Here is a 14,928-nt window from a genome sequence, read left to right on the forward strand (position 1 = left end):
TCTTCATAGGAGAGAGGTGTGTTTGGGGCTATGGAGTTAAGTGGGCTGTCGTGGGAGGAAGGAATTTGAGTTGGTAAGCCTGGAGAGGGGGAGCCAGAAGCTGTAGGAAGGATTCCAGGGAAAGAGCAACAGGGTCTGAGAGCAGACTGCAGTTGCTAGATGTAGGGTCCTTGGAGTAGAGAATGCATCTGGAATCCTATACCAGCCATTGGGGAAGTGGCACAGACTTGGCAGTGGAGCAAAAGACTACCTGGGATAGTCATCCATTGGGACTTCGATATCCTGGAAGGGCAGAACTGTAGTGACCTGGCTGGAGAGCCTAGTCACAAAGGAGTACCTCAAGTCCCGGGGGAGGGGGCATGGTGTAAGGAAAGGGGCATTGGAAAAGACAGAAGGAGGTGCCCTAGCAGTGAGTGGACTCTGTGACACAAGGTCTCGATTTTGTGGTGTATTGGAAGCTATTTTTTGTCTATTAAGACTGTGGAATTGTGGGGGATCAGGGTTAAAAATCCATTGTCCGGTTACTAGATCTGTTTGGTTTTTTCCCCCAGTTATATGGAGCCAAGATGCATCAGGGGCCACAGGAATAATCTAAGATAGAAACGTCTACACGTTTTCTATTTAGACATTAGAATTTGGGGAAAGGGGCCAAACTTTGGCAGGGCTCAGCAGGATCCATGTGCCAGACTTTGGTTTTTGTGATACTCTTACTCTTGGATGCATCAGGGGCTGGATTTTTATTTTATTTTATTTTATTTTATTTTATTTTTGTTTTGCAGTTGGAGAGGCTAGATTTGCTCTTTATTTTGGTCACCTACAGTCTGGGAAGCCAAAAATTAGCAGGATCCACCTAGATCCAGGTTTGGATTGTTTCCTTTCAAAGGCAAACCTGTGGCACTCTATGTGCAGTTTTTTTGCTTGTATTTGTAGCACTGTCAGACAGCAATCTATATCCTCCCTCAAGTCACTTTCAGTATATAAATGTTCAAGAAAGTGTAGGGTTTCAGATTAACTTCAATTTAACTCTTAGAATTAAGATTTTTTCCCATTGTCTCAGTCTTCTCAAAAGGGGTAGATTACTGCTCAGTGCAGACCTTACAAACATTTTCTTTGACTCCTCGCAAGATTACTATAGGCAGCCCCATCTCAGCGTAAACAGATCATTATTAAATTCTCTCACTCCCATCCTGGCCCCACCTCACCAAGGGAAAAACAATCATTGTGGATACTCTGATGAATGTAAGATGGGACAACAATCTTGAAGAAGTATAGAAGACTACACAGACTCTTTTGGGTCCTATATACAAATGTTTCTCTATAGTTAATTAGAGGTGTCTCAGGGAGGGGGATTGATATAATGACTTGAAATCAGTTTGGATATAAAAATGTAATTTGAGGAAATTATTAAAATGAAAGTTGAGGGATTTGTTTGTGTAGATTACAATATCTATGAAAGATAGACAAGATAAGGCACTGGTGCACTAAAAACCATGTCTGAAGGAACAGCCCAAAGATTCCATTCAGAACAAATTTGTTGTGACAAGCTGCCTGTATTACTGGTTAGACCTCACCACAGATGTTATCTTACAGATAAAGACAGTCCATTCTCCCTCCCCTTGCAGGACTGTTTCAGTTCTCCTTAGCATCCTTTAGCCACAGCAGCCTAATGCCTTTCAAGAAAACGTCAGTTACAGAGAGGCCCTACTGAGGTGCATTCAGGCATTTGGGGGTCAGGCTGGGGGAAGGGCAGGGTTGCTTGGAGAATCAATTGCAATTTGCTTTTCTTCATATTTTAAAATCAAAATGACCTCCACCATATTTTTTCCTCATCTTCCTTCTCTCTTTTTTTAAGAAAGAGAGTTCAGTGCCATCTAGTGGGGGAGGGGATTAAACAGCTCAATACATGTTCCTGTTCACAGGGATCTGTGCTGCTAACTCAATTTATTCAATGGAGAGAGCTGAGCCTTAGTATTTCCCTTCTCTCTTTGGCAATTCTTTGTGCTACCAGCCTGGGCAGCATGTATAATAGGCTGGGGAAAGCAGTGCCTCCCCAAAGCGCCCTGTGTGGCCCCACCCACGCTCCACCCCGAGGCCTCTCCTGCTGCCAGTTGGCCCCCGCCCAGGCAGGCTGCTCCTCTTTCCGGAAGGGAAGCCTGCTGGGGCTGGGGCTAAGGCAGTTGGCACTTGGGTGGCTGGGGCTGCGCTGCCCGCCTGGTTCTCCGGAGCAGGGGGAGGCCGCGTGCCGCCCACCCAGTGCTCTGGGGCATGGTGGGGGGACTGCATGCCACCTGCCTGGCACTCTGTGGCGGGGGAGGGGCCCAGGCAACCCAGGGCTGCGGGGGGGCTGGCAGCTGGGAGGAGGTCTGGGTTGGGGGGGGAAGGGGCGGGGCCTCAGGCCGAAGGGGTGGGCCGGGCTGGGGGCTAGCCTCCCCAAGCCCATGGTTCACCCACTGCCCACGAGTTTTTGGGTGCACAAGCAATACAAGATCTAGCACAGATTCTATAAGAGGGAATCTAGAATAGAGAGGGGAAGGATGGTTTGGGGGTGAAGCCATTGGACAGAGACTCAAGAGATGTGGATTCAATCCTTAACTCTGTCACAGACTTGCTGTGCATCAGAGAGCAAATCACTGAGTCCTTCAGTTCCCTGCCCTTTCTCTGTCTTGTCTATTTACATTGTAAATTCTTTGAGGCAGGGACTGTCTCCTACTTTAAGTTTGTACAGCGCCTAACATGGGAGTTCTCTGTGAGCATTGTGGCCTGTAGGAGGGACACAAACAGGAGTCGGGGGTTGTTGCCATTCTGCTCCTCCCATGTTAATAAGATTGGAATATGGGCTAGATCCCAGCTAGTTGGAAGTCAGTCACCATAGTGAAAAGGGCACTACTGTACAGAAAAAGTTGAGAACTACTGGCCTGCCACAATGAGACTCCAGTCTTGGTTGGAGCCTCTCTAGACACTGCTGTAATATAAATAATTAGTTCTTGATCTTTTTCATTCAACCCCCAATGTCATCCATTCTTTTTCTACATGATCTCCCATCCTATAATCGTTTACAGCCGTCTCACATTCTTTTACTATATTTCCGTCAAAAACCCCAACTGCTGTTACAAATTACATCCTAGTTTCAATGTAGTGATTTGGCTCCTATGTGTCAAAAATAAACACAGATAATTTTTAAAAAATATATTCATATATAATTTGAGCTTTTTATGGAAACGCTCATGAATTCTACATTCCCTAATGTAGTCCAAATTATTACTATTGCACATTGTCCAATATTAATTCTTTTCAGTGCTACATATGCAATAATGAATCTGGGAGCAAAGTCTCTTGGGAGACCAGAAGCTCCCATTCTACAAATTACATAGTAAGACAGCTCACATATACATTCTTGACACAATACAGTGATAATTTTACACAGTGTAATAGAGGAAAAGCTGTGCTATCTGGCATTTTATAAACCACAAAGCTCTATTAACCAGCATTTCTGATATCTCCCAATACAAATCTTCAGTCTAGTAACCAGCACTAGTATACTGCCCAGGAGGTTATGCGATTGCACATTCTGCACTCTACTTTTATGTAAAAGAGGCAGAAGACAAGTAAGCAAGCTGATATCAGGGATTTATTCAAAAAAGCAGCTTCCAGGGTGTGTCATAGGATCATTACAGATTCAGCCCAATCTCTTACACCTTCTACATCTATACTGATAATTGATGTTGATAATGATGACCCTGAGGCACTGCAAGATCCTGAAGTGCCTTCTGAATCATCAAAGATTAAATTATGTGCAATATAGTTTGAGTGTTAAGTGTATTTTAAGTGATCTGTGTGTATGCCATGCACTGCCCATAGCAATATGTAGTGTTATAAGATAACCTACTGTATAGAAAACTTTACCTGTATACACCTAAGTGCTTCAACAAACCCCAGCCACCCTGCAGTGCAGTGCTTCTACTGGATTGCTGAGTACTTGTATACTATTTTATACTTTATTCATTTTATTGTATTCTTATTCTTTGAAAATTGGTATTCCATTGGTAAGTATAACTCTTAATTAAATGAAATATTTGACTAACTGGCACCCCACCTCCCCCATTCCCCCAACATGCTGAATTACAAAGCTTTTGCTGTAGATCAAATTTTGCTCTAGTAAACTCACCTAATCCAGATAAATTCTACTAATGGCAAAGAAATTACTTCAGCTTTTCACCAATGTAGAAGAGCAAAATTTGACTGATGTTCCCAGGTGATAGATATATCATATTATTGCACAAATTAGAAACCTATCAATACACACACACACACACTGTTTCTCTACATCGGTATATATATATATCGGTATATTTATATATATATAGTTTTATATATATAAAACTATGTTAAGGGTTGCAAAATTAAACACCCAAATTAGGAAATGCCAGAATTAAGGCTACCTGTGCTATAGTAATTTACCCCGCATATGTATGTCTGCACATTATGATAGCTTTTAACTACATGATCACATACAATTTTTTTCTACAGGACTCTTGCCTTTTTCAATGAACAGGATAGATGGCACTCACTTAACAAACAGCTATTCACCACTTCTTTTTATCTTCATCATTTGTTGTGTGGTCCTTTGCATTGTTTAATGCACTGGCAAAACCCAGCACTGAATATAGAATTATTCATTTCCTCATGGGCTTTTCTATGGTCCTGTCAGCGTAGTGTCTTAAATTCATTAATGTTTGTAAAGAACTAAATTCAACACCCATATGTTACAGCTGAGGAGGTACTATCCCCATTTTACACAGTGGGAACTGAGGCACAGAGATTAAAGCCAAAATTCTCAAGTGCCAACATATTCTGAGCATTAAGTTTGAGAAGTGTAGGGCCACATTTTTCAGAGTACAGTACTAGCATTTTATATTTTCAGAGCACAGCTTTCATTGACCTCAGTTGCAGTTGTGAGTGCTCAGCACTTCTGCAAATCAGACCCATGTGTCTCAAGCGGAGTGCCTAGAAAATGAGGAACACACAGAGGCCACCTATGAAAATGTTGGTTCATGTGACTTGCCCAGCCTCTCACAGGAACTCTGTGGCAGAGGCAGGAATAGAATCCAGTTCTCCAGGGCAGCATTCAATTGTCTTAACCATGCAACCATCCTTTCTCTTCCTGCAGTTCTCTGCCACATTCCCTACACACCTTCCAACTTCAGCAACCAATGAATCAGGGTCCTACAGACAACAGCACGAATGGTGAGAAGGGATTCCTACTCTTAAAGTATCTGGGGGTAGCCGTGTTAGTCTGTATCCACAAAAACAATGAGGAGTCCAGTGGCACCTCTTAAAGCTGGGCCTAACACACAGCTATTAAAGCCTGTTAGTAACTCCCACTGAATAATTCATACCTTGCTGTAGCGCATCAATATTTGGTTCATATATGTGGTCTTATACTTAAGGCGCATCTCTACTACTGTTAGTCTGCATCTGGTGAAAGGTCATTCTGTACCTCCCCATAGATGAGTGGTTGTTACTGATGGCTACCGTGACACTATTTTTTTTTCCAAAGGGACTCTTGGCCACAGATCATATCAATGATATTTCATGCATTAGTCCATAGAGATATGGAGCCATAGTCTAAGCTTAACATTTTCTCCTTGGCATAAGTGTATCACATCTGCATCATGCCTATGCCAACTCCAAGCTGCCAATTCGATTTACTGCTTCTGTTGGCAACAAAAGAAAGACGAGGTTTTTGTTGTTTGTTTTTAAATGTAATTCACAGAAGATCATGGAAAAATCACAGGAGGGACTGGAAGAAAAGCCAGTTAACAAAACCAAAAACTAGCACCTGGCCAGAAAAGTATGTTCTCTAAAAAGTTCCTTAATTCTGAAGCATGACTTAGAAGAGAAGCCTTAATCCTGTAGCCTGATCTATTATTACAATTATAAAATTTATAGAGGTGCAACAGGTTCTTGTCTTGAATAACTGGTTCTTTTTCAGGTGGCTACCTAGTTAATTCTGAAGATGAAACTGGTGAAGCATACACAGATGTTATGAGCTTTACTTAATACAAATAATTGAAATCATGGGAAAAATCTATATACATAAGTATAAGAATAAGATGTACACTAAAGTGGTTTCCTGCATTGTTCATACTTAGTTTTTCACTGTGCATACTTATTTTCCTTTCATCTTTGTTTCTAAGGCTCTCCATAAAGTTGTAAGTGGAGATCACAGGAGGGCACTGGGTCAGGCTTCCCCTGGTGCCCCAACAATAGGTTGCATAACTAAATCTTTTATGACAGGTTTCAGAGTAGCAGCCATGTTAGTCTGTATCTGCAAAAAGAACAGGAGTACTTGTGGAACCTTAGAGACTAACAAATTTATTTGAGCATAAGCTTTCGTGGGCTACAGCCCACTTCATCAGATGCATAGAATGGAACATATACACCTCTGCCTCGATATAATGCTGTCCTTGGGAGCCAAAAAAATCTTACCGTGTTATAGGTGGAACCATGTTATATCGAACTTGCTTTGATCCACCGGAGTGCGCAGCCCTGCCCCGCCGGAGCAATGCTTTACCGCATTATATCTGGATTTGTGTTATATGGGGTCGCGTTATATTGAGGTAGAAGTGTAGTAAGAAGATATATATACATACAGAGAACATGAAAAAGTGGAAGTAGCCATACCAACTGTAAGAGGCTAATTAAGTAAGATGAGCTATTATCAGCAGCAGAGAAAAAGCTTTTGCAGTGATAATCAAGATGCCCCATTTTAGACAGTTGAGAAGATGTGAGGATACTTAACATGGGGAAATAGATTCAATATGTGTAATGACCCAGCCACTCCCAGTCTCTATTTAAATCTTCTTATTTCATCCATGCATGTCCGGGACCATATATGATAAGGTGTCAGCCCCTGCCCATGTGTGTTATTCCAGCTAACCATAGTTAAACTTCCGACCACTGGTGCAACCCATTTGTGTTAATGTATCAATAGTTTTGATATGTGAATGCAGTTAGCTGCATGGCCACCTTATTGCAAAGGTACCCTAAGGTGCAACTGTATGTTCATTTGTAGTTTACCTATTTATCACGTAGTGCATTTCTAAACTATCACAAGATACATTTCACTAACACAGAATACTCACGTTAGCTTATGCGACTGCAAACTACTTTTGGACCTCGCTAAGCCCTTACTACTAAAAACCTATAGCCAAGCCTATTTTTAAAACATATATTTGGATTTTTCTAGTTCCTGTTACAGCTTCAATAACGTATATTATTATTTCTCTAAGGATGTTAGCAAATAGATTATATTTTACCCAAAAACACATGCCTCCAAGGTCAGTTTGGGGCCACCAGGCAACAATTCTCATGTATCTTTGTTGGCAGTGGAGTACCAGCTGAGCAGGTTCTTTCAATAGTGAAAACAATTTCTATAAGAGCAGGTGACATCTAGGATTAAAAGCATTCTATTTAGAAACAAGTCTGCTGCTATCTCCTATACTTCCGTATTTTGCTCCTTTTTCTTTATTAATAAAGGTATTTGCATAAAAATGCACTCTTTGGCTCTTCAGAGTTCATCTATTCCTGCAGCTTTTTTCCCCCACATGAAGTGTTTGTGATATTCACAATTGGTTGCTGTGGAAATGATTAGATCACAAAGAGAGGATTATAATTTTAGGTAGGGAATATACAGCAGGAAGAGATGAACTCTCATGCAAGGAGACCTAGTTTCTATGCAATCGTCACTGGTTCCTTCTCTTTCTCTCATTCTGTATTATTACTAAGGAAAGAAAATATGTATTTCTACAGAATTGCTACGTAGGATGGTTTCCAAGTGGTGTCAGCAACTCTATTTCCTAAACCAACAATGAACTGAGATCACAACAGTGGTTAGTTTCTTAGACACCATAGTTATTTCCCATTGAAAATTGCAATCTGATACATTATAGTTCTAAAGCTGACATGGAAAATGAGGCATTATTATAAACCTATAGCAAGACATCTCTCTCTTAGATTAGCATTTTCCTATGGCACCTTTCAGACTTTGAAAGGATGGACCACTGGCCACTGGCAGAAGAGAGAATACTGGACTATTGACCCAGTATGGCCATTCTTTTGAGATACCCAAGTGTTTTACAACAACACGTTAGATACTCATAGCGCAGTGACTGTGAAAGCAAAATCAGCAGTCACCAGACACTGTGGGGAAATACCCGTTCTCAGTGCCCAGCCTGGATAACTGGGCTAGCTGCTGGTGTCTTCCGAGGGAGCTGAGAGAGGAGATCTTCCCCCGCTCTCCACAACCTCCACATCTATCTTGGTGCTACTACAGTAGCCTCTGTACCCCTGCATATGTTGGGTCAATGTTGGAGATTCTGTGCAACAACAGATCAATTGTTACTGTGTTACATCCAAACAGCCACTGCATATGGTTGTGTGGGAACCCTTACGGAGCTGAGTTCTGTAGGGATTCTGGGTGTGTGCATAGCCCCTGGCTGCAGTCTCTAAAAATACTGTTTCCTCCACCCTCAATGGTGCTGAACTAGTACTGCTTCAGGCAAGGCCTTCTACACACATGGAGGAAGGAGCAGGATTTGGAGCTCCAAAACAGTTGATACAGACAAAGGGAGTTCAATTTAATATCTGCTCAGCAGCAGCAATCCTCACCCCACTCCAAATGCCACACTGCAGTGTCAGCACTAAAAATAATGAAGCCAAGCCTAGTGTGGGATTGAGCCCAATGCCTTCTGAGTAAGACGCAAGATGCTGCCAACAGAGCTATACAGACGGCTTTTATAAGTGTCTAAAGGTTCCAGAAGGGATATTAACTTCTCAGGGGAGTAAATTCTCAGGTAGTCTGTGCTATAAAAAAGAAGATAAAATTATGTAATACAGCAGGGAGAATGGAGAGTTTAATATGCATTTACAGGTCACCCCTGAGATTGTTGATGGCACACTTCTGTTTATTACTCAAATGGGCTGATGAACCCTCTTGAACTTTTTGTTTGAGAAATGGTTATCTTCCTGAGGATTTTATCACTCGAACACTTTTTTTTAAACAGTTGGTCAAACATAGTTAGACGTGGACAGATTTTTTTTTCATTTTGGAAACCCTTGAAAGATACGCTTTCAGATGAGCTCTGCAAAGGATGATGGGATAGGAGCTGTGAGAGCTTTTATCAGCACAGAGCCAGATGTCTCCATTATGTCTTTTTCCTTTCAGTGGATTCTGTCATTTTAATTTTTCCTTTCTTTTCCAATGCAATATTTTGTTCTTGTCAGAATGACAGGCTTTTGTTGCTGCTACTTTTAAAAAGTTTTGTTGCATATAATATAAAATGCTGGTAAAGTAATAAGAATACTCTGCATAGGTAAAAGCCCCTTTCATCTCCATACGTCAAAGCATTTTACAAACCTCAACTATGCCTCACCATTTGTAGCCGACAAGGTGGTGGAAGCAAGAGTTCAGGCTACCAGTTAGAGCTGGGTCCATGATGGGCAGAGTCAGGAAATGAGCCAAGGGTCATTACCAGAGGGACAGCAGCCAAATGCCAGAGGCAGGGGGTAAATCAGAAATGTAAGCCAGAGACAGAGCCAGGGATCAGTTCCTGAGAGACAGAAGTTGTATGCCAGAACTGGATGATCACCCACAGCCATAAGCCAGAGGCAAAGCTGGAGATCTAAGCCAGAAGTCTGAAGCCGGTGGGGAGCAGGGACTGGAACAAAGGCTGGAACAATGCAGGAGCAAGGACTGGAACAAGGGCAAGCACAGCTGAAGACATGGTACACATTGAGCAGCTGCTGATCTGCTGTGGGGAGCCAGGCTTATCAGCAGGGCTGCTAAACCAGCATCCAATCACGGGCTGTGGCCACTCTGTCAGTTCCAAGCAGTGCAACTGGGCTCATGGGTTACCTAGAAGCAAAGTTAATCAGGAAGCAGGCCAGAAGCTCCTGGACACCACTCCGTCTGTGAAGTATATTATTATCCCTAGTTTACAGAAGCATAAGTTGCCAAACAGGTTAATTCACTTGCCAAAGATCACACAGGGAGTCAGTAGCAGAGCTAGGAATAGAATTCAGCAATCCTAATTCTTCTTCAAGTTCTGGTCCCTATATGAATTCCACATGTGGATACACATATGTGCCATGTGTCTGAGTCCAGAAGTTTTTCCAAGCAGTGTCCGTTGATCCATACATGTGCAGTATCTTCCCTCGTGCTCCGGACTGAGGGCATAAGGGGTGGTGCGAGTCTATGCCTCTCCAGTTCCTTCTTACTTACGCACGGCCTGAGTTGCAATCCTGTCCTCCTTCGCTCTTGCAATCGCTAAAAAAAATATTGTAAATATTTGATGTAAATAGTTGTCTTGTAGTTTAGAAATCTTTGAGACTCTTTGTCGCTATAGCAGAAAGTTCAAGGGGCCCACCCATAACCTCATAAAGAATTTCTAAGTGCATCTTGGAATGCATATTAGAATAGTATCAAATAGCAAAGCTTCCCCTTCCTGGTGGTGTTACAACTCACTCCACATGAGCACAAGCAGTCTCCACAGCATCCTTATCAGACATCCCATTGCAGAACATTTGCAAAGCTGCAACATGGCGATCTGTCCATGCATTTATGGCAGAATACACCCTGACTCAAGCAGCAGCTGCTGATGCAGCAATAGGAATGGCTATATTACAGGCAGCTCTGCAATCAGCTTCCTCGCACCCACCTTTACACTGATCACTGCTTGCAAATCACCCATATGTAGAATATACATAGGGACCAGCACTCCAAGAGGACAAGGTTACTTACTGTAACTGGAAATTCTTCAAGATGTGTGGTCCCAATCTGTATTCCACTACCCGCCCTCCTTCCCCTCTGGTTCGGAATCCTAGTGCACAGCGATAAGAGGAGGAACTGGAGAGGCACTGACCCACACCATCCCTTATACCGTTGGTCAGGAACACGAAGGAAGATACTGCATATGTGCGGGTCAACGGACACTGCTTGAAAAAACTTCCAGACTCAGGCACCTGGCGTGCATGCATACACCCGTGTGGAATACAGACAGTAACCACTGTGGTTACTGTCTGTATTCCACACATCTCAAAGAATGTCCAGTAACAATAAATAACCTCCTCTTCCCAGGCCCTTGATCTAACCACAAGGAAACATTCCCTCTCTTAATTTTAAATATTCCATCTAATGTTAGCCATGTATTAGGACATACGTTTGAACTATGAATCATTCAGTCTAGATGACATGCATTTGAAGACTGGGGATTTTCTGTATCCCCCGTTATTTGTCTCCATTCATCCTCGTGTACCCCATACTGTGCTAATCAACTAATCCATTCAAAAAGGACTTGATGCACTTCCCTCACATACGGTCAATACCATTTCAAGCATCAGTCAGAGGGTAGCACTAGAGACATAAAACGTGCTTGCTCTCTTTCCCCAGGAGGTGAGAATGCTGCCTCCACAGCCCCACTGGCCTGGAAAGCAATGAACTTGAGACTCAAACAAGCTTTGAAAAAATAATTTAGATTTTTCTTTTTAATTGATGCCAGTCTTGAAATCTCGTACACCACAGTGTTTCTAATGGGGTCAAAGTGGCAGCGTTTAATAGCAGCTTCCTTGCAAATTTCCTTCTGAAGCACTGACTTCAGTGAGTTATCTTAAAGCCACAATATGTTGCAAACAACCACCCAAAGACTATTGGTCTAATAAAAGATATTACGTCACCCAAAGACTGTCATCCCCCTAGTACAACATATTCTCCATAGTGGGATTTGCATTACTAGTTGTTCTCAGGGATTAGTGTGAATCACTGGAAAAGACAGCCCAGTTCAAGCTCACAAATTAATCACATTAATCATTAACCAAAAAAAAAATCAGACATAATGTATTTTTTTAAATAGACAGCACTTGATACTCAATGCAAATTAACACAGTGCCCTATGCAGCTCTCTACTTGAGTCAAAATACATCTTCTAACTTCAATATTTAAAATAGAACAGTCTAAAAGGTGTTCCTTCTACAGCATGAACCACCTGCTATAAGCAAATTGATAGGGGGGGTTAGGGATATTTATCCCATCCACAGTGGACTAGGATTTATTACCATGTATTACACATTTCCAAACATAAATAAAAATTAATAAATTGAGACTATCCTGTGAGTCACAAACTAACTGATCCACAGATCTATTGTACTTACTGGTGGACGTACTACTGCCCTCTAATGGATAGACTGAGACAGGCTCCAGCATGCATAGTGTGTCCAGAGTCCCACTGTCCAGGCCTGTTTATGTTCAATTTTAAATTAAAATGTACAAAAAATATGAATCAACCAAATAGGTGACTTCATATAATTAATGTTATTGCCCTGTAACCCGCACACAAGATTTGTCCTGCACTTTTACTATGATGTCTGATTAACCACTCCTTCCTATGCTCTACTCTGCCAGTACCCTGTGTCTTGATATTTCCTTCATCGCAAATTCCCATGCCTAGAATAGCCACCCTGGTTTTATGCCCCATGTAACTCTCCTTCAAACCTCATTTCAAGACTCCCCTCTTTTGGTCAGCTTTGTACTACCAACCCTCATCCTAGACATTGTCCAAGCCAAAAATATTACTTTATTAAGAACCAAAAGCCAAGAAAGCTCTAAAAAGACATGTTCATAATACTCAGCTTATCTTCCAAATTTTCTTTGTTGTCACCCTCCAATACCTCCCATTCCCCCTCCTTTTGCTCTTCTTCTCCATCGTGTCAGTCTAATTTAGATTATAAACCACTCAGAGCAATACGTCACTTTATTTGTCAGTAAAGCACTATACACACCTATAGTACTGCATCTTCTTCAAGTGCTGTCTCTAACGTAGAGACTGTTGACCACCAACTTCCATCTTTTGCAGTCACAACAAAGTTGTAAAGCTTTCACTCTTCTTTGGATACCAGTCCACCTGATGACATTTCCAATATAACTGACTCTCTTCCTCTTCCTGGTTTTCCTATGATCTTGCCTGATAGTATGAGTGCTGAAATGTCCACAAAAAGATGTGTTTTTTACCTAGGGTCTCAAGTTTACTTTTTAAATTAATCCTTCCCATAATTTCTTCATTCATATGTCTACACATACAGTGCTGCAGCGGCACAGCTATGTCGATACAGCTATGCTGCTACAGCACATCTGATGAAGAAGCTCCATGCTGGTGAGAGAGAGCTCTCCTATCAACATAAAGAAACCACCTCAGCGAGTGGCAGAAGGTCTCCCACCGACATAGCGCTGTGCACACAAGCGCTTATGCTGGTATAACTTACTTAGCTCAGGAGGGTGGTTTATTCACACCCCTGAGCAACATAAATTATGTGACATAGGCTGTCCATATGGAGCACTTCAGCATTCTAGTGCAGATGTGCAGTTTTAAATTTTGACAACACAGAAATCTTTGGAAGTTGTTGAATATATCTTTTACAAGCTGTATCTCTCTCTCGATTTCTTCATCACATCTCCTGTCTGATGTCATTAGATCCCTTAAGTAGGGGAACCTATTCACTTGTTCCACCACTCAACCACCAAAGTATAGATGTTGCCTAGTTTGTGCATCACTGTTTACTTACTTAGTATTGCATAAATAATAAAAATAAAAGCCTGATTAAAAACAAGTAGCTCTGCCCTGTGCTCTGAACACCATCAACTTCAGGGAACAAGGTGAAGTGTAAACCTTATGAACCCACTCTGTTTCTTCATCCCGTATCTTCCTGTGTTCATCATCCTGGGCTGGAATGGAGGTGTATAAGGAATGTAGGAAAGAATGCCATGGAAACAGGGCCACAGAAATGCTTACTGTATTTACCACAGCCCTTTCTCTGTGACTAGAGGAGCTCATAATAAAGTACCAGCCAAGTGATCACCCATGCACTATATCATTAGCAATAGTCCCAGAAGATGGTGGGAATCTTCCATTCCAGCCCATTCACCTTAGCAAATGGTTAACGGTCTTGGAATCCAACTAGGATCATAGAAACAGGAGTATGATCACTTGTGGACCATTGGGAACAATTCTGTATATGAATGAGTAGTGTGCTACAGACCTGTGAGGCTTTCACAATGGTGCTTAGCACTACCATAGGCAATTAACATTACTGCACTTCTTACCTACTGTAAGTACTACTGTACTTAATATAGGCAAGACCTCAGGAAGAACAAGTTCTGCATCAGGAGTATGCTACAGATGATTCCCTCCACTAGTCCCATAAAGTCTAGGAACTAGCAGATCTTAAACTTCTCGATGGGCACTAGAGAGAAAGGCAATCTCTCAGACCATTTACAGCTTCACAGATTGTAAAAAGTACCTTACTTTCCAGGTGCAATGTAACAGGCACTAAGTGGAAACTACATTTGTGCTTTGTTAACTATTGTGACTTTGTCATCCTGTATGTTTGTACAGTTTCTAGCTGAATGCGGCCATAATCCTGACAGCTCTTTGCATGCTACCATCATAACTAATACATATAGTAGTAACGGATAAGGAACTGATGAGAAAACAATTTTTACTTTACTATTGGTCTAAGACTAAATAACATGTGGTTGTTGTTTTGTTGACAGAAGGAACTATTGATTTGCAAACAGAAATATACGCCCTGATTCTGCACTTTTGTACATGCTTAAATTTACTCCCACAAGGGGAACACTCGTTCAAAAAAATAAGCATGTGCATGCTTGCAAGGCAGAGGCAAGATTGAGACGAAGGGCCAAGGGGAAGATGTTTCTAGCTAGCAGAACTGCTTCATGATGGAGCCAGTGGCACAATGAATAACAATAGATCAGAACCCAGTAGGTTTGAATCTTAACTGAGTCTTGAGTTACTGGAGCTTTTATAGTGTAGCAGTTCTGAGGCATTAGATGTCCCTTAGCTGGAAACCAAGCAGGAT

The 14,928-nt window shown here is 41.8% G+C and overlaps 1 protein-coding gene across 5 annotated transcripts in view; it reads right to left on the minus strand.

Annotated features, from left to right (window-relative positions):
* TMEM178B (transmembrane protein 178B) overlaps positions 1-14,928 on the minus strand; it is a 364,196-nt gene that overhangs the window by 348,840 nt on the left and 428 nt on the right. Inside the window, exons 2-4 of one of the 5 annotated variants that reach the window (XR_005583010.1) lie at positions 12,835-13,031; positions 12,208-12,291; positions 8,916-9,916 (exon numbers count right to left, since the gene is read on the minus strand). The exons of 2 other annotated variants lie outside the window; for them this stretch is intronic. The gene's annotated coding sequence lies outside the window, so the exon portion shown is untranslated. Of the gene's footprint in view, positions 1-8,915; positions 10,328-12,207; positions 12,292-12,834; positions 13,032-14,928 lie in introns of those variants that run through there. 2 more of the 5 variants (XR_005583006.1, XR_005583004.1) reach the window with 2 other exon arrangements.

Source organism: Mauremys reevesii, linkage group 1, assembly GCF_016161935.1.
Source record: "Mauremys reevesii isolate NIE-2019 linkage group 1, ASM1616193v1, whole genome shotgun sequence".
In the NCBI taxonomy this organism is placed as follows: domain Eukaryota; kingdom Metazoa; phylum Chordata; order Testudines; family Geoemydidae; genus Mauremys; species Mauremys reevesii.